Here is a 24643-nt window from a genome sequence, read left to right on the forward strand (position 1 = left end):
CTATGCAAAAATCGATCCAATGTTGTCTTAAGTATATTTACTGAGGTAGCCTCCACTGCTTCATTGGGTGGAGAATTCCGTAGATTCACCACTGTTTGGGTATGAGGCCCTCCAGCTACCCTTACTTGGCTTACCCCGCCTGTTGAAGTGATGTACCGGTGTATGGCTCCTTGGAGCCACAGATGGGAGCTGAGTGTCCGGTAGGGACCAGTGGCGAGTGAGCTGCCCCAGAATGGACACAACAAGCCCCTTCACCAGAGGCGTTACCCCTCCCTGGACACCCCATACACCTCAGTCTTATTAAGGCCCTAGGTTACTGTAATAAGACTTCTATACATCAATATTCAAATCCTCTCATTATAAGAACTAACATACATTTCCCTTCCTAGTAACTTCTCTTAGTGATTTGTGCACAAACTCAACATTTTCAACATGCTGTGTACATACATCTACTGATGCTTCTGGACACATCTTCAGTGATGTTCCTGGAATCATCGGATGTTTTGGGTCTTTCAACATCATACAACCTCCTCCAGGTGACCCAGCCGGAGCTGATCAGACCCCAGCTTGTGTCCAGATGGCTAGCTACTTATGACTCCACGGCTCCCCTCTTTTGAGCCACAGCCATCTTGAGGCCCTCTCTGCCGCATCGGTGGTACTGCGGATGGCTCTCCTCGACACTATTGAATCTCTCAACATTTAAAATTTGCTTTGCTGTTTCATAGTAAGGGACAGAGGGTCCAGTGAGATGGAGGAACTGAGCGAAATACATGTTAGTAGGGAAGTGGTGTTAGGTAAATTGAAGGGATTGAAGGCAGATAAATCCCCAGGGCCAGATGGTCTGCATCCCAGAGTGCTTAAGGAAGTGGCCCAAGAAATAGTGGATGCATTAGTGATAATTTTTCAAAACTCGTTAGATTCTGGACTGGTTCCTGAGGATTGGAGGGTGGCTAATGTAACCCCACTTTTTAAAAAAGGAGGGAGAGAGAAACCGGGGAATTATAGGCCGGTTAGCCTAACGTCGGTGGTGGGGAAACTGCTGGAGTCAGTTATCAAGGATGTGATAACAGCACATTTGGAAAGCGGTGAAATGATCGGACAAAGTCAGCATGGATTTGTGAAAGGAAAATCATGTCTGACGAATCTCATAGAATTTTTTGAGGATGTAACTAGTAGAGTGGATAGGGGAGAACCAGTGGATGTGGTATATTTGGATTTTCAAAAGGCTTTTGACAAGGTCCCACATAGGAGATTAGTGTGCAAACTTAAAGCACATGGTATTGGGGGTAAGGTATTGGTGTGGGTGGAGAATTGGTTAGCAGACAGGAAGCAAAGAGTGGGAATAAACGGGACCTTTTCAGAATGGCAGGCGGTGACTAGTGGGGTACCGCAAGGCTCAGTGCTGGGACCCCAGTTGTTTACAATATATATTAATGACTTGGATGAGGGAATTAAATGCAGCATCTCCAAGTTTGCGGATGACACGAAGCTGGGTGGCAGTGTTAGCAGTGAGGAGGATGCTAAGAGGATGCAGGGTGACTTGGATAGGTTGGGTGAGTGGGCAAACTCATGGCAGATGCAATTTAATGTGGATAAATGTGAAGTTATCCACTTTGGTGGCAAAAATAGGAAAACAGATTATTATCTGAATGGTGGCCGATTAGGAAAAGGGGAGGTGCAACGAGACCTGGGTGTCATTATACACCAGTCATTGAAAGTGGGCATGCAGGTACAGCAGGCGGTGAAAAAGGCGAACGGTATGCTGGCATTTATAGCGAGAGGATTCGAGTACAGGAGCAGGGAGGTACTACTGCAGTTGTACAAGGCCTTGGTGAGACCACACCTGGAGTATTGTGTGCAGTTTTGGTCCCCTAATCTGAGGAAAGACATCTTTGCCATAGAGGGAGTACAAAGAAGGTTCACCAGATTGATTCCTGGGATGGCAGGTCTTTCATATGAAGAAAGACTGGATGAACTGGGCTTGTACTCGTTGGAATTTAGAAGATTGAGGGGGGATCTGATTGAAACGTATAAGATCCTAAAGGGATTGGACAGGCTAGATGCGGGAAGATTGTTCCCGATGTTGGGGAGGTCTAGAACGAGGGGTCACAGTTTGAGGATAGAGGGGAAGCCTTTTAGGACCGAGGTTAGGAAAAACTTCTTCACACAGAGAGTGGTGAATCTGTGGAATTCTCTGCCACAGCAAACTGTTGAGGCCAGTTCATTAGCTATGTTTAAAAGGAAGTTAGATATGGCCCTTGTGGCTACAGGGGTCAGGGGGTATGGAGGGAAGGCTGGGTTCTGAGTTGGATGATCAGCCATGATCATAATAAATGGCGGTGCAGGCTCGAAGGGCCGAATGGCCTACTCCTGCTCCTATTTTCTATGTTTCTATGTTTCTATTCACAAGCGTGGACAAGCTTACATTGTTCCAGTGTACCGGTTAGCATAACAGTGTTGCAGTGCCAGGATTCAGTTGTGCTGTTGTCTCTAAGGAGCTTGTACATTCGCTCCGTGACCCTGTGGGTTTCCTCCCACAGTCCAAAAATGGGTGAATGGGTTAATAGGTTAATTGGTCACATGGGTATAATTGGCAACATGGTATTGTTGGGACAGAAGGGCTTGTTATCGCGCTGCTTCACCAAATAAATTTAAAAAAAAGAATTAGTATACCTCCCATGTTTTTCCTCATTCACCCAGCTTGTCTATATCCCCTAAAGTCTCCTTACATCCTACTCAGTACTCACATTCCCACTTAATATATTACCATCATCCGGCTGTCCTTGTAAACAAGTCACTGGAAGTTAATCTGTAAATTTTAGCAAGCAATTAGGAAGGCAAATGGTATGCTGTTGAAAGAAGATTTAAATACAGTGCAACAACGATGTCTTGCTCCAATTATAGAACTCGTATAAAATTTCATCTGGAATACAGTGTACAAATCTGATCTCCTGATGGAAGGATCTATTTGTAATAGAGGAAGCACAATGACTACTTGCCAATATTATTTCTGGGAAGGTGGGTTTGAATATACATGCAGTGGCCACTTTATTAGGGACACCTTGAAACCTAGTGTGGGGTTCTTCTACTCTAGCTTATCCACCTCAAGGTTCAATGTGTTGTGCATTCAGAGACGCTTGCCTGAACACCACTATTGCAGTACACGGTTATCTGAGCTACTGTCGTCTGACCTCTCTCATTAACATGTATTTTTGCCCACAGAACTGCCACACACAGTTCAAAAGTTCGAAGTAAAATTTATTATCACAGTACATACATGTCACCATATACAAGCCTGAGAGAGAACTCAGCAAATCTATGAAACAGTAACTATAAACCGGATCAACGAAGGGGCAAGCAGAAGACAACTAACAGTTGAAATGCATCTGTAAATAAATAGCAATAAATTATGAGAGCATGAAACAACAAGATAAAGAATCCTTTATGTGAGTTCATTGGTTGTGGGAACATCTCAATTGATGAGTGTAGTTATCCTCTTTTGTTCAAGAGCCTGATGGCTGAGAGGTAGAAACTGTTCTTGAACCCGGTGGTGCAAGTCCTGAGGCACTTGTACCTTCTACCTGATGGCAGCAGCAAAAAAAATCATGGCCTGGGTGGTGAGGATCTCTAACGATGGATGCTGCTTTTCTACAATAACACTTCATGGAGAACTCCAGAAGCTGTTGTCTGTGAAAATTCCAAGATGTTTGCAGTTTCTGAGATTCACAAACCACCCCATCTGGCACCACCAATTATTCCACGGTCAAAGTCACTTAGATTACATTTCTTCCCCCTTCTGATGTTTGGTCTGAACAAAAAGTGAACATCTTGACTGTGCTTGCATGCTTTTATGCACTGAGTTACTGCCACATGACTGGCTAATTATACATTTGTATTAACGACCAGATGTACAGGTGTACATAATAAAGTAGGCCACTGAGAGTATGTGGAAAATTTGGCAGCTTGGCCTGTTAGCAAGTTAAGAAGAGGGAAAGGTGATCTTATTGGAACATGCAAATTTCTCAAGAGATTGACAGGGTCCATACACAGTTTGATGGTTCCTCTGGCTCCAATCATTAGGATTAAGGAATGAGTGATTAAAATGCAGTCAGCCATTCAGAGGAGGGGTGAGAAGAAATGTATCCACCCAGAGATTGGTGAATCTTTGGAATTTATTACCCTGAATAGAAACATAGAAAACATACAACACAATACAGGCCCTTCAGCCCACAAAGCTGTGCCAAACATGTCCCTACCTTAGAACTACCTAGGCTTTACCCATAGCCCTTTACTTTTCTATGCTCCATGTAGCCATCCAGGAATCTCTTAAAGGACCCTATCGACGAATGGCTGTGAAAGTTTAGTCGCTGAATATGTAGAGGAATATTGATTGCCTGACTCAAAGGTCAATTGATTTATGCTTCTATGCAATATAAAACAAAGGATTAGTTTACATAACATTTGCCTGTGAATGGTGATTACTTTACGACTCTCACGCCTTTAAGGATTATATCCTATGATTAATTCCTCTCTGGAGCCGTATCAATCTTCATGGAAAGTTCCAGTGGCCGTGAGTAAAGTGCCCTTGAACGAAAGTACGCAAGTTAGTTATAGAAGTTCCTGTTGTCTCCTGGGTACGACTCAACAATGGAATTTGTTGGAGGTTAAGAACAAGGTGAACTTTACAGGGTGATAAAATCCATCACTAATGAATCACTTGGTCAAAGCTCCAAATTACCTTCAACATTCTCAGCTATAGAGCTGCATACTTCTATTTTCTCTATAACACAACCCATCATAAAAAACGTACACATCAAATACCCGCACTTCTGTTCCATTGTTTGTTTTTAATGTATGTTTCGATGTACAAGTATAAGCATTGATACATAGATATAGCCAGAACTGCGCGAATTGCTAGCTTCAGAGGAAGTGGCGAAAATGTACACAACACGAACTGACACTGCCTTGCAGACATTAAAACAAAATCAGACCAATAAATCAACTCAGAGGGTCAGGCCACATCTAGGGAAGGAAAAGGATGGTCGAGACCCTCATCAGAAACAAAAATAAGGCATTTTTGATTCCGTATTGTGTGTGTGTGTTTTGTTTCTAGACACCATAGTGACACCTTTATTGACGGATGTATCTGCTCGATGAAGTCCCCTTCAAGGCTGGGAGATGCAGCAAAGGTCCCCATCTCTTCCTCCCTCTGTGGCAATTACCCATTGGTGTGTGTGCAAGGATGCCACTCCGGAGATGGTTGGAGCGAGTTCCACGGAGCCTTCCCACCATGGGGGAAGGGGAAGGGGAAACACCCACCCACCGACTTTCTGGAACCTTCAGACGGTCCGGAGAATTTCGAGATGGACAGCTGAACGGACCAATGGAAGCCGGCCACCCCGCCCAAGCGGTTTCTGTTTGGCGTGGCAGCCGGCCAACGAGACACGAGAGCCTCCCCGCCGTGCCCTCTAATAGGCTTGCACGCCGCTCTGCCAGAGCATTGTTTTCCCCACCCACTTCGAGTGTTTGGTGTGTGTGTGCTTTTTTTGATTGGGGGTGTTGAAATCAGTAAGTGGTTTTTATTTTCCCGATTTCGAACTGTGATGGCTGGAGCTGCGAGCGATCACTGAGAGACAGAGGGAAAAGTAAATAAGAAAAAAGATCTTTGTGGCGGGTGAGTAGCAGCTCCCCGGGATGGGTTAGACATGGGGATGGTGGGCGGTGAGGATGGATCGTCAGAGGGAGGGAGGAATGAATGCCACACTGAGGTAAAAAGGGGGAAAATAATCCTCCGATCAAAATGGACCTGGCACCGTCCCTTGGATGCGAAGTGATGCCCTCTCTCCTCTGTCAAAGACGTTTCCTTACATTTCCCCCTTCCCAGAAAAATAAATGCCATTCGAAGCTGCTTCACCATCTCATCTGGCGCCTTCTAGAAATTTCTCCTACCGCGCCCCGATCCGGCTACCCGTTAGTGTTCTCCCTTCGACGCGAAGCCGGGATCGCATCACTCGTTTTGTTTTTGTCTTGTGTTTCTGTCGGCGGTTCTTCTCGAACGTTCACCTCTTCTTCCCCAAACTACCCCCCCCCCCCGGGCTGCGCTCTCCTCCATTGTTGCTCTTCGTCGTGGGCAGAGGCGCGGCTCAGCTTCAGCCGCCACCTTGTCGGCTCCAGGTGAGGGAAGAAAGGGAGGGAGAGGGCGGCCGGGCGCCCACGGGAGCTCATTCACCCGTTGGGGAAACAGTGCGCAAGTCCACTCCCTGCTGGCACTGGTGGCGGCAGTTGGGTGGCAGCACGGGCGTCCATTTGCTGGGGGCACTGAGTAGCATTGCGGACCCCGCAGCGCCCACGAGGCTGGGGGCACTGCGTGGCATTGAGGGCGTCCAGGAGGCTGGGGGCACTGCCTGGCATTACGGGCGTGCGGGGGCTGGGGACACTGGGTGGTATGACAGTCGTCCAGGAGATACTGGGTGGCATTACGGGCTTCTGGGGGCACTGGGTGGCCTTACGGACGTCCGGGGGCTGGGGGCACTGGGTGGCATAACGGGCGTGCCAGGGGCACTGGGTGGCATTATGGGCGTCCAGCGCTTCGTGGCATGATAGGCAGCGCGGTTGTCCTGGAGCTGGTGGCACTGGGCCAGCGCGGGCTCGCTGAAGTCAATGATCAGCTGCGTGTTGCTCTCTGCATGCACACCCGGCCGATTTAGCCAGATGCAGAGGCTGACAACGAAGACAAATCTGCCATCTGTTGGTCGCTTGTATCCGCGACAGTCGCTCCGTCGCTGCTGCCGAAGAAAGGACCCGTCTATGCAGCTTCAGTTACTGACGGGGACAGGCATCGCCACCAATTCCCTAATCGGGAATAACTAGCTAAAGGTCTATTTTCTCCTTGGGTTTTATTTTGTCTCACGGTCTATTAAAGTATTTTTGCTTCCCGTGTTTGGTATGATTCGAGTCGTTGTGGTTGTCATCTTTTCAAATGCCTGAAAGCAGGCTAAGCAATGTCATTACGTGAATACACTGAATTACTATTATACAGCACATATAAAATGTGTTCCCCGAATTTTATGGAATTTCACATACTGACATAGGCTTGAAATTGTTCCAAAAGAAATGTGTGCCTAACTTTGCTTTTAAAGTTATCTTTAAAGGAGTCGCTTTTAAAATGCAACGAATAACAGATTTGACTACGGGGGAAGAATTGGCTTGAGCATACCTTTACATTTAATGTATAGTAGATGAGTGAGGAATAAGCCTATAACCCTTTTCTGTTGCAGAGTCAAATAGGAACTGCTTCATATTTCAACTATTTTTACTCAGTCTTTTTCCCTCTATTGCAAGATAGAAATTAGTTCATTATTATAACCTACTGAGATAATGGGAGAAGTTTTTGTTTGCATGCCATCTAGACAGATCATTCCATACATCGTACATCTGGGTAGCATGCAAAACAAAACAATGCACAATTTGATGTCACAGTTACAGAGTGCTGCATTGTAGGTAGATAAATGAATTTGAAGGGTCATGACAAGAGGTTTTTATCCCGTCTACGTCAATCTTTGGATAGCATGGAAAATAAAATCTGCAGGTGCTGGAAGTTCTAAATAGCAGAAAACTGCTAGAAATACTCAAATATCAGGCAGCATTTCTGGCAAGAAATATGAAATTATCAGGCCAATAACCCTTCAGTAGAAGTGGAAAATAGAGAAAACAAGCATATTTTAAGATGTAGAGAGAGAGAGACAGAATGTCTGCAAGGGTGGTCCTGGGCAACTAATTATCTCTCACTTTAATTTTCCATCTCATTCCGCTGCATAGTTGCTGCCTGATCTGTGACATATGCACTGCATATTTTCTTATTACAGGTTATCAATATGGTTGCTTTTGTAAAAGGAAATATTGAATAGGACTAATTTGGTCCTGGGAGCCTGCTCTTAATCAGCGGAGTTATGGTTGATTCTATTCGTCTGTCTCTTTATCCCTGTATTTTGGGTGGATGGAGATCTTTTTGATCAAAATGGAAAAAGCTGTGAGATTGGTAGACAGTGGATAGAAAGCTCTTTTTTTTCTCTTGGTAAATAAATCAGTATTTTTGGGGCCATAGATTTTAGTATTTGTTGGAAGGATTGACTGAAATTTAAGTCTATAAATAGTTGATAGTGAAGAAAATAGTTGAAAGTGAAGATTTAAGATTCATTACTGGTTTGATAGAAATAGTAAAGATCATCAAACACATTTTTAAAAGTGTTAGGTTGAACATTTGATGTCTGTGATCTGCAGTACTACAGAGTAACAGTTGGGAAGTTGTATTAAACTGATTAGTGCATGCGTGGGACAGAATTTCCTCAACTTTGTAATCTGTATCCTTTGTTTTCTTAAGAAAATAATTATCTCTCTGGAATGTGAAACATTTAATTGCCTACTTCAAAGTTCAAAGTAAAATCTATTATCAGAGTACATACATGCCACCACATACAACCCTGAGATTTTTTACTCCTGCCGGCGTACTCAACAAATCATACACAGGATGAATGAAAGGGCAAGAGCTTAGAAGACGACAAACTGTTGAAATGCAGCTGTAACTGAATAGCAATAAATAACAAGATAAAGAATCCTTATAGTGAGTTCATTGGTTGTGGGAACATCTCAATGGATGAGTGTAATTATCCTCTCTTGTTCAAGAGTTGCTATTTTCCATAAGTAGCAACTTAACGGAACCTGGTGGTGTGAGTCCTGAGGCACTTACACCTTCTGCCTGATGGCAGCAGTGAGAAATGAGCATGGGTGGATGGGTTTGATGATAGATGCTGCTTTCCTACAACAGCATTTCATGTGCTCAATGGTTGGGAGGCTTTACCCATATGTACTGAGCTGAAGCCTCTACCTTTTGTATGATTTTCTGACAAACATAAGAAATAGGCCATCTGGTCCATTGAGTCTGCTCTACCATTCAATAATGTGTCACGGACCCCGTGACGGGGATAAAGAACCAGCAGAGATGGAAAACACTTTGGAGTCTGGTATTGCTATAAACTACTAATATCTATTAGTAACTACGCAATACAGTAATATAAATGTAGATAAATCAAACAGGTTAGCAATGATTATATATAAAAGTAAATAAATCAGTAAGTGTGGAAATGTATGTATGATAACCAAGCTTCTTTAAGTCTAGGGGAAAAAAGATACAGTCTTATGATGTTGAGTAAAGTTCAGTTCAGTTCAGTTCGTGGTATTTAGTTGAGTAGTGATGGAGAGAGTGAGTTGAGTCTTCAGGTGAGCTGATGCCGCCGATCTTCTCGTCGTCCTCCGAAATCCTTTACAAGTCACCGACTGTGATTTTAACCAGGGGGACTGGTCTTCTGTGGTGGAGCTATCACCCAGGCGAGGGTGGACACATAGACAACTCCCCACCAGTCAACCCCTTCTTCACCGATGGAATAGCAACTTGGATCAATCCGCCTGATCGATCCTCCAAAACCCACTTTCTCTGCGGGCACAACAATGCTCGTTCAGTGTCCAGATCATGTGTCCTGAGGTCTGTATCATCTGACCTCCCATTTATTTCACCAGGTTGAGCATCACCTCTCATTCAAAGAGTCCCTCCCTCCTTTGTCTGTAAAGGAGTGCAAGCAGGCAACATGTCCTTGAAAGTAACATCAACAACCAGCCTTTGGTCACCATAGCAACCTTCGAGCTGCTGGGTGCTGTCTCTAACTCCAAACTCAGTAAAAATCCAAAGTTACTTCCAATGCCTTAAAGTGACAGTCCAACCATTAATCTTCGTCTCTCTCTGTCTTTTCCAAAAGCAACATATTAGTGGTAAATAACTCTGTCTCTCTCTCCTTTCCAAACAAACCATCAATGATAAATGTCTCTCTCTGTCTCTCTTCAAACAGTTAATAGGGGTACTCCAGGATCCCCTCACAAATGTCATAGCTGATCTGGCCATGGACTTATCTCCATTTACCTGCCTTTTTTCCCCTACTAGGCAGCAGTTTGTCAAGGTTTATGATGTCATGCCAAATTTCCTCAGCCTTCTAACGAAGTAGAGGTGCTATCATGCTTTGTTGCTGACTCTCTTTACCTCTAATCTTCCAATGAGGATTGACTCATAGACTTATGGTTTCGCTGTCCTGAAGTCTACAGTAAGTTTCTTCGTCTTGCCAATGTTGAGTGAAAAGTCATTGTTATGACACCATTCAGCCAAATTTTCAATATCCCTCCTGTATGCTGATTCATCACCACCTTTGATACGGCCCACGACAGTGGTGTCATCAGCAAACTTGAATATGGTGCTGGAGCCAGACAGTCATAAGCATAAAGTGAGTAGAGCAGGGGACACACAGTTTTGTGGTGCACCTGTGCTGATGGAGACTGTGGAGAAGATATTTTTACCAATCCAAACTGACTGGGGTCTGCAAGTGAGGAAATCTGGGATCCAGTTGCATAAGGGAATATTGAGGCCCAGTCTTGGAGCTTACTGATTAGTTTCGAGGGGATGATGGTATTAAATGCTGAGCTGTAATAGGTAAAGAGCATCCTGATGATGTATGCACCTTTGCTGTCCAGATGTTCCAGGGTTGTGTGAAGAGGCAATGAGATGGCATCTGCTGTGGACCCATTGCTCCAGTAGGCAACTTAAGTGGATCCAAGTCGCCACTCTGTCAGGAGCTGATAGGTTTCAACACTGGCCTCCCAAAACACTTTATCTCTGTGGATGTAAGTGCCACTGGGTGATGGTCATTGAGGCAGGTTACCATGTTCTTTTTGGGCACTGGTATGATTGAAGTCTGCTTGAAGCAGATGGGTATCACACACTGCTGGATCGAGAGGTTGAAGATTTCTGTGAGCACAACAGTCAGTCAGTCAGTACAGGTCTTTGGTACTTGGCCAGGTACTCTGTCTGGACTAGGTGTTTTTCTTGGATCCACCCTCTTGAAGTCAGCCTGCACATCACCTTCAGATATTGAGACCAAAAGATCATCAGGAGATGTGGGGGTGCATGTAGGTTCCTCCATGTTCTGGTGGTCAAAGTGAGCATAGAAGGCATTGTGTTCATCTGGAAGCAAAGCTGTACTGTCCCCAGTGTCACTTGATTTAACTCTGTAGGAGGTTATGAAATTTAGGCTCTGCCACAGTTGTCAAGCATCCCTCGTTGATTCTAATCTAGTCCAAAATCTTCACTTTGTCCTTCAGATGGCTTTCCAGTGATCATACCTGCACCTCTTGTAGCATTCTTGATCTCCAGACTTGAATGCCTCTGATCCAGCCCTCAGCAATTCTGGATTTCATGGTTCATCCAGGGCTTTGGATTGGGGAAGACCCTGAATGATTTTATTGGGACATACTCATCTGCCACTGTTTTATTAAGTCTGTTACAACCCTGGTGTAGTCATTCAGATGATTGCTTGAACACGGCCCAGTTCTCTGAGTCAAAGCAATCTTGTAATTGTTCTCTGTCTTCCCTGGCCACCTCTTAGTTGTCTAAATTGCTGGAGCCCTGCTTTATAGGCTCTGTCTATGTGCAGGTAGTAGGAGTACAAATGGTCTGACTCGCCAAAATGCCATCTAGGAAAGGAACAATAGACGTTCCTTATCGTAGTGTAGCAATGGTCTAGTGTGCTGGGACCTGTGGTGCAACAGGTTACATGCTGATGATAATTGGGCAGGGATTTCTTCAAATAGGCCTGGTTGGAGTCACTGACTATAATTTGAAATATGTCCAGATGGGCTGCTCCTATAGCTGATAACATCCAGTGTCATGAGTGCTTGCTTAATAGTCAGCCGCTGATTGTATATAAGCTGCAGACAGGATCACAGATGAGAACTCCCAAGGCAAATAGAATGGTCTACGTTTAATCATTAGGTGTTCTAAATCAGGGGAACAAGAGGTTGACAAACCCCCCACATCAATGCTGCAAAGAGAACTGACCAAAAAGCACACGTCACCACTTATTTCCTTACCAGAGTTTGTGGTTCGGTCCATACTGAAAATTGTAAAACCTGGTTTGATGGCTGTGTCCAGTGTATTCGCTAATAGCCAAGTCTCAGTACAGCAAACCATTGAGATCTGTCTCATCTGCCTCTGATACAACAGCCTTGCCCTGAGATTGTCAATCTTAATTTCCAGTGACTGCACATTCGCCAACAAGGTGCTAGGTAGAGGAGGCCTCATTACTCAGCGTTTCAGCCTGGTTTGAATTCCACCCCTCCTGCTGTGTTTCCGACCACGACAATTATCCTTTAAAGCATCATGCTTAACAGCTTCGCATTTAACTCAATGGTGAGATCTGAAGATCATTGATGTAATTTCAAAGTCTGCTGTTAAGAGGAAATTTACATACTGCAGATTGCAACGAAAGTAATTCAGAAGAAGTATATTCAAGGGGGAAACTGGAACAATTACCTGCAGATTGCCGAAAGTTGCCAAAGTTCACCAGTGCCATATTGAATACCTTTCAGATAATATTGATCCTTTATTTTAAGCCTTTTCTGATGGATTGTTAATTTTTCATTCTTGTTTAAATCTTTCACCTTTGCCTTTTTCTACAAGCATAGAGGCTGCTGTCCAGTTTAACATAAAAACATAAAAAACCTACAGCACAATACAGGCCCTTCAGCTCACAAAGTTGTGTTGAACATGTCCCTACCTTAGAAATTACTGGGCTTACCTATAGCCCTCTATTTTACTAAGCTCCATGAACCTATCTGAAAGTCTCTTAAAATACTTTTTCATATTCGCCTCCACCACTGTTGCCGGCAGCCCATTCCTCGCACTCACCACTCTCTGAGTAAAAAAACTTATCCCTGACATCTCCTCTGTACCTACTTCCCAGCACCTTAAACCTGTGTCCTCTTGCGGCAACAATTTCAGCCCTGGGAAAAAGCCTCTGACTATCCACATGATCAATGCCTGTCATCATCTTTTACACCTCTCTCATCCTCCTTTGCTCCAAGGAGAAAAGGCTGAGTTCATTCAACCTATTCTCATAAGGCATGCTCCCCAATCCAGGCAACATCCTTGTAAATCTCCTCTGCACCCTTTCTATGGCTTCCCCATCCTTCCTGTAGTGAGGCAACCAGAACTGAGCACAGTACTCCAAGTGTGGTCTGACCAGGGTCAGCTGCAACATTACCTCTCAGCTCCTAAATTCAATCCCACGTTGATGAAGGCCAGTACACTGTATGCCTTCTTAGCCACAGTCGACCTGCGCAGCTGCTTTGTGTATCCTATGGACTCGGATCCCAAGGTCCCTCTGATCCTCCACAGTGCCAAGAGTTTTACCATTAATGCTATATTCTGCCAATTTTGACCTACCAAAATGAACCACTTCACACTTACTGGGTTGAACTCCAGCTGCCACTTCTCAGCCCAGTTTTGCATCCTATCAATGTCTCGCTGTAACTTCTGACACTATCCACAACACCTCCAACCTTTGTGTCATCAGCAAACTTACCAACCCATCCCTCCATTTCCTCATCCAGGAGCAATTTACAGTGCCTTGTTAACCCACCAATCTGCACCAGAATGTTGAAGGAACTCTGAGCACCAGTGGAGGGGAGGGAGAAGTCCACATGCAACATGCAAACTCCACACTGACAGCACTTGAGCTCAAAACTGAACGTGGGTCTTCAGCACTGAGAGGTGGCAGCTCTTCTAGCTTTGCAACAATTCTGTCCTTAGATTTTCATTTACTTGCTCACTCATGAAATACAGTCTTGGAAGCTCATCTGTTTTGTCTATAGCTTTGATTTTACATGAACAGTGACTGCGGGTTCCCATTCTAGAATGTTTTAGTTTGCGTGTTTGAGGACTCTAGTACATATGAGCACAGTGGTGCTGCACCTTATGTTACTGTCAAATGTGCTTGATTTTTGACCACAGTTATTGTCCGTGAAGTTTACTGGCTTTCATTTAACTGAAATTACCCAGAGTGTTCTGATTCCCTTTTGTGTTCCAAAGACAGGCTGGTTTTTAGGTTAATTGGCTGCTATAATTGACCTGAAGATGGTAGCAGAATTGGGGAGACGTTAAAAGGCACTGTATGAGTAAATGGTTTGCAAGGGTATGTCAGGGGATGGCAAACAGAGCAGTAGCAACCTATGTTGTAAGGAAAAAAACATACGTTTTGCATTGAGGTTTGATGAGCATTTGATGCTTTTGCAAAACAAAGATCTCAGCAGCTACATTTTCAACAAAATATTTTTGACATAGAGCAGTTACCTTCTCATAGAATTAACTATTCTCATATAATTGTCATCTTCTTAAGCTGTACTTGGGGTTGAAGGTGACTTGCCTGCACTTCGTTTTTATTGGTTTTGAGATGGCTGAAGAGAACTATGTGAAATCAGATCCTTGCTCAGGTGGTGCTCAATAGGGTGGCCGAGCAGATAGCAGTTTGAGGGATTGCACTTCAGCTGCTTGCACTTTTTCAGCTATTTCTCCTCATTCATGTTATGAATGTCCTTGAATTTTTTTCTGTATTCTGGAAATTTCATCCTGTGATAGAAGTTGGAGTAGAGTGCATGCCTAAGGTATGCTAAGATGATGTGATCCACTCACCAAAAATGAGTGAGTTTGACCAGGATATCAATGCTGAAGATATTGGCTTGGATGAGCATGCTAAAGGACAAAAAGATACGGAAGGCACTGGCGTGGAGGGCTATGAACGATATGAAGGAAATCTGGAAGTGGAACCTGACCAGAGGGCTTAAAAAGAAGATTTTCATAGCAGTCATAGAGTCCATTCTCACGTATGGATGCGAGACGTGGACACTCACCAAGACGATGTGAAAGTCTCTAGATGGTTGCTACACATGAATGCTCCAGATGGCTCTTGACGTGAGTTGGCAACAGCACATGGCGAACGTCAAGCTCTATAACAACCTACCGATGCTCACCACTAAAATCGAGGTGAGAAGATTGCAACTAGCGGGGCACTATCTACGCCCCCCTGAGCTACCTGCCAGCCTAGTCATCATATGGGAGCCCAAGCATGGGGAGGGGGTGAATCCTGGGCGCCCTCCCAAGACTATGGTCAACACGCTCCTTGAAGACAGTGGCGCTGCTAATGTAGATGAACTGAATGCACTGATGATGGAGAAGGAGAAGTGGAGAGTCTGTCATTGTGCCTGACGCCGGCCCCTAGGCCTGTCGACGTAGTAATAAGAGTAGCATGCTGACATTAGTTTATTTATACTGATGAAATACTTGCCATGTGAATTCACAGCATACTTGCCCATATCTGGAATAAGAGCATGCCAGATGACATTAGTAATTGTGACCACCTTAAAAAGAGCACAAGACTGATTATATTGAGGGACTTCCATGCTATCTGCTACGAGGAAAGTCAGTGCAAGGATCCTCCTAAACTGTCAATTAACTTCCCCATCCTCAATGGCCAAAGAGTTGTGAAGCAGGTTCCACTGAGTCAAAGGTAATTCAGTCATAATCTTCAATATATCACGTACAACAATATTGAAGATGCCATCAGTTACTAAATTTTCAAGTTTTCAGCTTTTCAACTGAAGGGAATTGTTAAGAAAGAGCCAAACTTCAGAAAGTTTCTTAACATAAATTAATTACCATTCTACTTCTGCATAATGTGTTGGTGTGTGGCCAAGTGGTTAAGGCGTCGGTCTAGTTATCTGAAGGTCACTAGTTCAAGCCTCAACTGAGGCAGCGTGTTGTGTCCTTGAGCAAGGCTCTTAACCACACATTGCTCGGCGACGACACTGGTGCCAAGCTGTATTGGCCCTAGTGCCCTTCCCTTGGACAACATCGATGGTGTGGAGAAGGGAGATTTGCAGCATGGGCAACTGCCGGTCTTCCATACAAGCTTGCCCAGGCCTGCGCCCTGGAAACCTTCCAAGGCACAAATCCATGGTCTCATGAGACTAACGGATGCCTATGACTTCTGCATAGTGACAGCCCTGATCCTAATCAATAGGCCAGAGTAAACCATAAACATTCAAGGATCTGATTTCTTCTAATCTCTTTTCAATCTGTCGCTGTAAGGTAGAACTTGAGCAATTTCCTGCTCACAACTTTTATCTCCATTCTAGAATCATGTCAATCAATAACCCCAGTTAATTAGTTAATGTCAGCAGACAAGCTCAGTTTGTATACTTGAAGGCAAACTTCATGTCATTGTTGAAACCTAAGTAGAACTGTTGTGGAGAATACGGAGTTTCCATATTCTCACTCATTATTCTCTCATGTTTTATCTTTGAAATCCGTGATTGATCTTGTCTGTAGATCTCTTATAAGTTTTTAGAAATGTTTTGTTTTTCTCTTCCCCGCCCCCCCCCACTATTTATGTTAAAATAAAATAATATGTATTGTAAAATAAAATGAACTAAATTACTGAAATTTTAAGCAACGCACAAAATGCTGGAAGAACTCAGCAGGCCAGGCAGCGTCTGTGGAAAAAGAGTACAGTTGACGTTTAGGGCCAAGACTCTTTAGCAGGACTGGGGGGATAAAAGATGAAGAGTAGAGTTAAAAGGTGGGGGAGAGGGAGAAACAAAAGTGATAGGTGAAACTGGGAGGGGGAGGGGTGAAGTAAAGAGCTGGAAAGTTGATTGGTGAAAGAGATGCAGGGTTGGAGAAGTGGGGGATCTAATAGAGGACAGAAGACCATGGAAGAAAGAAAGGGAGGGGGCAGGCAAGTAGATACGGTGAGAGAGGGAAAAGGGGATGGGAAATGGTGGGGCGGGAGGAATACTGGAAGTTTGAGAAATTGATGTTCATTCCATCAGGTTGGGGGGTACCCAGATGAAATAGGTGTTGTTCCTCCAACCTGAGTGTGCCCTCATCGCAACTCCAGAGGAGGCCATGAGCAGACATATCAGAATGGGAAGTGGAATTAAAATGGGTGGCCACTGTGAGATTCCGCTTTTTCTGGTGGATGGAGTGAAGGTGCTCGGTAAAATGGTCTCCCAATCAACATTAGGTCTCACTGAATCACAGGAGGCCACACTGGGAGCACCAGACACAGTATATGACCCCAAAAGACTCATAGGTGAAGTGTTGCCTCTACTGGAAGGACTGTATGAGGCCCTGAATGGTAGTGAGGGAGAAGCACTTGTTCCATTTGCAAGGATAAGTGCCAGGAGGGAAATCAGTGGGGAGTGAGGAATGGACAAGGGAATCTCCCAGTGGCCACCCGATTTAATTCCACTTCCTATTCCGATATGTCTATCGATGGCCTCCTCTACTGTCGCAATGAGGCCACACTCAGGTTGGAGGAACAGCACCTTCTATTCCGTCAGGGTAGCCTTCAACCTAATGGCATGAACGTCAATTTCTTGAACTTCTGGTAATGGCCCTGCTCCCTTCACCCTTCCCCATCCCCCTTTCCCTCTCTCACCTTATCTTCTTACCTTCCCATTGCCTCCCTCTGACGTTCCTCCCCTTTTTCTTTTCTTCCATGGCCTTCTGCCTTGTTCACCAATCAACTTCCTAGCTCTGTGCTTCATCCCTCCCCCTCCAGGTTTCACCTATCACCTGGTGGTTCTCCTTCCCCTCCCCCACCTTTTTAAATCTTCTCCTCTCCCATTGGATTCCCTTTTCTCCAGCCCTGTATCTCTTTCACCAATCAACTTCCCAGCTCTGTACTTGACCACTCTCCTCCACCTTTTAACTCTACTCATCTTTTTTTTCTCCAGTCCTGCTAAAGGGTCTCGGCCCGAAACATCAACTGTACTTTTCCATAGATGCTGCCTGACCTCCTGAGTTTCTCCAGCATTTTGTGTGTGTTGCTTTGGATTTCCAGCATCTGCAGATTTTCTCGTTTGTACCAGAACTTTAAATCTGTAACCGCTGCTATTAGGAATTGCTCCTTATTACTTGCCTAAACTAAATCAGTCACAATCTTGTACACTTCTTGTTAAGCTCTCAGCCTTTACTGCAAAGAAAATAGTTGTCTCATGTAGTTTCCATTTGGCATCTTTGCAGTTCATATAGTGTCCTTTGTGATGTAGCTTTTAAAACTAATAAGTTTCCCTCTCAAGAGTTGTAGACTTGACTAACTGAATTATCGGGTCTCAACTTTGATGCTAGGAACTGTGTCTCATGGGTGGCATTCCATGTTACAGATTTCTGTATCTTTTGTGAACACATAAGTAATTTTACAAATATTTCTGAACAATGCAAAATTTTATGTATGCACATCTTCTGGCTCTGGATTATGCAATGGAAAGAATCTAAAGTCCTGATTGAAAACACACCCAAAATAGCTATTTTACCTATTTTTACTAATCACATTTTTAGTGGCTGCTCCAAACCTCCCCACGATAGCTGTCCAAACGTCCTTTCGTGTACCTTACTTTTCAGTTATTGGTAATATCCCTATTATTAAAGGGACCTTATTTATCTACTTGTCATTTAAAAGTTATTTTTGGCTTTTTTTATACTCCACTATATGTATCTAAACAACATTTGCAGCTCAGTGGTTTATTTCTTTATACTGTTGTCTTTAGTTTCATTTCTTGTCTGCTTCTGTGATCTAATCTCCCACATCAACTTCATTACTTCTGGAAATCTAAGGCTGCGATCTTCTTGAATAGCTGCACTAGAATACTGGATGTGGCTGCATTTATTTTCCACTACAAAGTTATGAATACTGTGCTTCAAAAGCCAGCCAATTGCAAATGACATTGAATATCTTCCAGTGATACCATATATTAGATGATGTCTTAAATTAATTTATTACATGCATTCCATTGTAGTAAAATTTTTGCAACTGGTTGTTCAGCTTAGATGAAATTTGACAACTCCATCATTTCACTTGAGACATTACCTTAAACAGCTGTGATATTTCTGCTGCTGGACCGTCGAGTCATCATCCGGGTCCATCAGTCTTCAGACGTTTCATCCCCTAACCCGGAACATTCTAGGGATGGTGGGACAGCAGAACGTGATTAGTCTTCTACCCCCGACGGTCAGACATCCAGCTACTATCGTCCCTTTGCAGACAAAGCCAACTGGATGCTCTCTCTGCTGCTTAAGCCATGGTGTTAATGGCTCTCTTCCTGGTTCTCCCTTGTATCCCTAAAGCTGCCATCATCTTCCAGCATGACATGGCGGGAAATCCTCTTGCCCCCACTTCGACAGCTAAGTTCCATGTCTGCCAGCCTTGCTGTCTGCAGTCTTCCACCAGGTTTTCACACCTCGCAAGCTTCCTTTCGTGAGCCTCTTGGCATCAGGTCTCCCATGGTACTGTTAGCTCTATCACTACGAGCTTCTTTGCACTCTCTGACAATAGTAGAACGTCTGGTTGAAGTGTGGTCTCTACTATTGGTGGGAACACCAGTTTCTTTTAAAGATTGACCTTCATCTCCCAGTCCTTTGCCATGCTCAGGATACCATCTCTCCGCTTGTTTGTTGCTGCAGCATGTTCCCCAGTCCTGATTAAGTTGGAGTTTGGTTGGCTGTCCTTTTTCCTCTCTGTCTCCAAAGTGTGGGCGAGTATTCTCAAAACCTGGTCATATCTCCATCTGTACCGTCCCTGAAGAAAGGGCAACCTGGCATGAAGAAAGAATATGCTGAAGATTGGCTGGTTTCTGGCACAGATGGCACATTGGGTCTTCTGTTATTCTAGTTCCGCAGGTTTGTTGGAGTTGGTGATACATCGTACACAGCCCTCGGTAAGAACTGGAGTTGGAAAGATGTATATTTCCATATGTCATCCCATGTCAACACTCTCTGTTCTGTTTCCCCATTTGTCCAGGTACCTTGACTCCCCATCTCCACTGCTCGCACATATCTAGCCTCCTCCTCTTTCTTCCTTATCTCCTGCTGGACCAAATGCTGTCTGTCCTTAGGGTTGGCCTCCCTCCACTTGATTTTTGACTCACATCCTAGGCCTTGTCTGCCCTTACACACTATTCTGACAACGTCTCTGGGGAAGTCAGGGCTCTGCTTCTTCTACTGCCTCTGCCGCCTTCCATTTGCTCCCTGTCTGTGTCTTGACTCCTGTTTCACTGACCTTGTCGTCCTTGGAGTCTTTGAGGGTCACGATGAGGCGTGCTTTCCCTGCCTTAAATTCCTCTACAACTGAGTGGAGGGGCAGCCGGAGCTTGACTTGCTTGCTGTATAGCCCTGTTTAAGAGAAGCAGTGCGGTACTCCTAATCACCTTCTCAGGTACTGGTTTATCTTCCTCTCCATGCCCTCGATCGTTGACAGGGCAATGTCATACAGCATCATTGGCCACATTAGTCTGGGTAGGAGCCCATGTTGGAAGATCCATGCATTAAACTTTCCTGGTAAACCTGATTTGTCGATCTTTACCAGCCTTTCTGTTGTTTGTTGCTCCAGGCGTCTGCTGTTGTTGACATCCTTCAGGCTGTCATCATACCATTTCCCTAGGCACTTGATGGGGTTTCCTATGATAGACGGGGTTTCTTCATCCTGGATCTTCAAGGTGAACTTCTGGGTAAGTTGGCCTTTCTTTATCACCAAACACCTTGATTTGGCAGGTTTAAATTTCATTCGCGCCCATGTGGCTGTCTGGTCCATTGCCTGGGGTACCTATCTGGCCTGGATATGTGTTGCGGTTGTAATTGTAAGGTCATCCATAAACCCTCTGCTTGGCGGCTGTCTGATATTAGTGCTTGTCTTTGGCCCTCTTGTCTCTCTTTTCCCAGCCTCTATAAGTAGATTCATGGCCATGATGAAGAGGACTACTGATATAGGGCAGTCAGACACAATACACTTCTGTACTCGCTGCCATGATGTTATGTAGTCCTTCACGCTGAACCTTAGGTGAATCCCCTCGAAATAACTTGCCAGGATCTTGGTGACCTTCTCCAGGATATGGTAGTGTTTCAGTGCTGTCTCGATGAGCTTGTGCAGCACTGTACCGTAGGCACTGACTAAGTCCAACCACTCAATCGTCAGGTTTCCTTTGGTTGCCTTGGCCTCCTTTAACAGCTGGGATGTAACACTTGTGTGTTCCACACATCCATGGCCTCCTGTACTGTCACAATGAGACCATGCTCAGGTTGGAGGAACAGCACCTTCTATTCCAACTGGGTAGCTTTCAACCTGATGGCATGAACATCAATTTCTTGAACTTTTGGTAATGGCCCTGCTCCCTTCACCATTCCCCATCCCCCTTTCCCTCTCTCACCTTATCTTCTTGCCTTCCCATTGCCTCCCTCTGACGTTCCTCCCCTTTTTCTTTTCTTCCATGGCCTTCTGCCTTGTTCACCAATCAACTTCCTAGCTCTGTGCTTCATCCCGCCCCCTCCAGGTTTCACCTATCACCTGGTGGTTCTCTTTCCCCTCCCCCACCTTTTTAAATCTTCTCCTCTCCCATTGGATTCCCTTTTCTCCAGCCCTGTATCTCTTTCACCAATCAACTCCCCAGCTCTGTACTTAACCCCTCTCCTCCACCTTTTAACTCTACTCATCATTTTTTCTCCAGTCTTGCTAAAGGGTCTCGGCCTGAAACATTGACTGTACTCTTCCATAGATGCTGCCTGACCTACTGAGTTCCTCCAGCATTTTGTGTGTGTGGCTTTGGATTTCCGACATCTGCAGATTTTTCTCGTTGGTACCAAAACTTTAAATCTGTAACTTCTGCTATTAGGAATTGCTCCTTATTATTTGTCTTAATTAAATCAGTCACAATCTTGTACACTTCTTGTTACATCTCACAGCCTTTACTGCAAAGAAAATAGTTGTCTCATGTAGTTTCCATTTGGCATCTTTGCAGTTCATATAGTGTCCTTTGTGATGTAGCTTTTAAAACTAATGAGTTTCTCTCTCAAGAGTTGTAGACTTGACTAACTGAATTATCGGGTCTCAACTTTGATGTTGTGAACTGTGTCTCATGGGTGGCATTCCATGTTACAGATTTCTGTATCTTTTGTGAACACAAATAATTTTACAAATATTTCTGAACAATGCAAAATTTTATGTATGCACATCTTCTGGCTCTGGATTATACAATGGAAAGAATCTAAAGTCCTGACTGAAAACACACCCAAAATAACTATTTTACCTATTTTTACTAATCACATTATTAGTGGCTGCACCAAACCTCCTCACGATAGCTGTCCAAAGGTCCTTTCGTGTACTTTACTCAGTTATTGGTAATGTCCCTATTATTAAAGGGACCTTATTTATCTACTTGACATTTTAAAGTTATTTATGGCTTTTTTTATACTCCACTATATGTATCTAAACAACATTTGCAGCTCAATGGTTTATTTCTTTATACTGTTGTCTCTAGTTTCATTTCTTGTCTGCTTCTGTGATTTAATCTCCCCCATCAGCTTCATTACTTCTAGAAATCTAAGGCTGCAATCTTCTTGAATAGCTGCACTAGTATACTGGATGTGGCTGCATTTATTTTCCACTACAGAGTTATGAATACTGTGCTTCAAAAGCCAGCCAATTGCAAATGACATTGAATATCTTCCAGTGATACCATATATTAGATGATTTCTTAAATTAATTTATTACATGCATTCCATTGTAGTAAAATTTTTGCAACTGGTTGTTCAGCTTAGGTGAAATTTGGCAACTCCATCATTTCACTTGAGAGATTGTAAGTCGGAGTAATGATTACTAGGATTAATCACTCACATTTTTCTTTTATGCTTCTTTTGTGTGAGTCATCTCCTGCTCTCTCTATAATCTGTCAGGACTCTATTTCCCTTGTTAACAAATTTATTAATACAAATACAAGGATACAGAGCTCTAGTGACTTGCAAAACACAATCATACAGCTTGTAATAATACTACAAGCATGGTTACATATGATGTATGATACAATTACAATAATCTTGGATGGCCATTCACACGATCAATGTACACAAGTTTATTGACCAGTATTTGATCGATTTGGGATGGAAGGCACCTGATTATCATGAGATTTGTAAGCCAGTACCCCTGATCAGTATCCAGTCATATCAATTAAATTAATCAAAAATGGTTAATTGTTAACTGCAACAGTCATAGATAATTTGTACCAGAAAGGCTTGTTATTGGCAGCTACCTTTTCTTTGATGGTGATCTGTCATTAACATTAAAGGAATAAAATGATAATATAGATTATTTTTCTTGGAAATCAAGTATCAAACTATATGATCTTGTACATTAGACCATAAGACATTCCAACATGGCTAACTTATTACTCCTAACCACATTCTCCTGCCTCTTCCCCATAACCTGTTACACCCTACCTAATCAAGAACCTATCAACCTCTGCTTTAAATGTACCCTATGACTTGGCCTCCAGAGGCATCTGTAGCACTGAATTCCACAGATTCACCACACTGTTGCTAGAGAAATTCCTCTTCATCTCTGTTCTAAATGGATGCCCCTCTATTCTGAGGCTGTGTCGTCTGGTCCTAGACTCTCCTACTATAGGAAACATCCTCTCCACATCCTTTCTTCCCCCCACCCCTCCATTCTTCTAAACTCCAGTGAGTACAGGCCCAGAAAAGAGAGATGAATAGTAAAAGCGTAGAAGAAAAGGGTATGGAAAATTACAGAGGGAGAAGAATACAGCAAAATAATTCCTCATTCTCCTTCAGTCTTATAAACTCCAGTGAATACAGGCCCAGAGCCATCAAATGATCTTCATATGTTAACCTTTCAATGCCATTCAAGGACATTCACATGAACCTCCTCTAGGCTCTCTCCAATGCCAGTGCATCCTGCCTTAGATAAAGGTCCCAAAACTGCTCACAATACTCTCAAGTGCAGTCTGGGCAATGCCTTAAAGCATCAGCATTTCATCCTTGCTCTTTTATTCTAGTTCACTCAAAATGAATGCTAATATTGCATTTGTCTTCCTTATCACCGACTCAAGCCACAAGACAACCTTTTGAGAATCCTGCACAGGACTTGCAAGCCCCTTTGCACCTCTGATTTCTGTATTTTTCTCCCTAGTTAGAAAATAGTCTGCACCTTTATTCCTCCTGCCAAAGTGCTTGACCAGATATTTCCTGACACTATAATTCATCTGCCTCTTCTTTGCCCATTCTACTAATTTGTCTTGGTCCCTCTGCAGATTCTCTGCTTTCTGAGCACTATTTGCCCCTCCACTTATCTTTATGTCATATGCAAACTTAACCACAGAACCATCAGTTCTGTCATCCAAACCATTAACATATAATGTGAAAAGAGGCAGTTACCAATATCGACCCCTATGGAATTCCACTAGTCACTGGCAGTCAACCAGAAAAAGCCCTCTTTATTCCCACTCTTTGCATCTTGCCAGTTAGCCAATCTTCTATCCGTGCTAGTATCTTTCCTGTAATACTCTTGTTCAGCAGCCTCATGTACGGCATCTTGTCAAAGGCCTTCTGAAAATCCAAGTAAACAGCATCCACAGACTCCTTGTTCAGCTGTAATGTAAATGTGTGTTACCAGAATTGGTAATGTACAACACTCTCTAATACTTGATAGGCACTCCTTCAGTTGCTCAGCTTTTGTATTTTCTCATTTAAAGTCCAGTTTTTAGTTTGCAGTTGTCTTTTTTCTACTAAAAGAGTGAGCAGAAGGTAAGTCTTTTGTAGAACAAATCATATATGGAATCATATTTATTATAGCCATACTAAAATTTTGAGATCAAGAACTAGTTGATTCAAAATGCTACAAGGTTCAAGTTCAGTTACAGT

The 24643-nt window shown here is 43.7% G+C and overlaps 1 protein-coding gene across 13 annotated transcripts in view; it reads left to right on the forward strand.

Moving 5' to 3' along the window:
• Positions 1–5484: 5484 nt before the first annotated feature.
• Positions 5485–24643, forward strand: part of LOC134347838 (sodium/myo-inositol cotransporter-like) — a 38545-nt gene continuing 19386 nt past the window's right edge. For 7 of the 13 annotated variants that reach the window (XR_010018281.1, XR_010018282.1, XR_010018283.1 and 4 more), the window contains exons 1-2: positions 5485–5674; positions 20325–20442. The gene's annotated coding sequence lies outside the window, so the exon portion shown is untranslated. Of the gene's footprint in view, positions 5675–17295; positions 20443–24643 lie in introns of those variants that run through there. The other 6 variants (XM_063050316.1, XM_063050319.1, XM_063050317.1 and 3 more) reach the window with 3 other exon arrangements.

This window comes from Mobula hypostoma, chromosome 6 (assembly GCF_963921235.1).
Source record: "Mobula hypostoma chromosome 6, sMobHyp1.1, whole genome shotgun sequence".
Lineage (NCBI taxonomy): Eukaryota > Metazoa > Chordata > Chondrichthyes > Myliobatiformes > Myliobatidae > Mobula > Mobula hypostoma.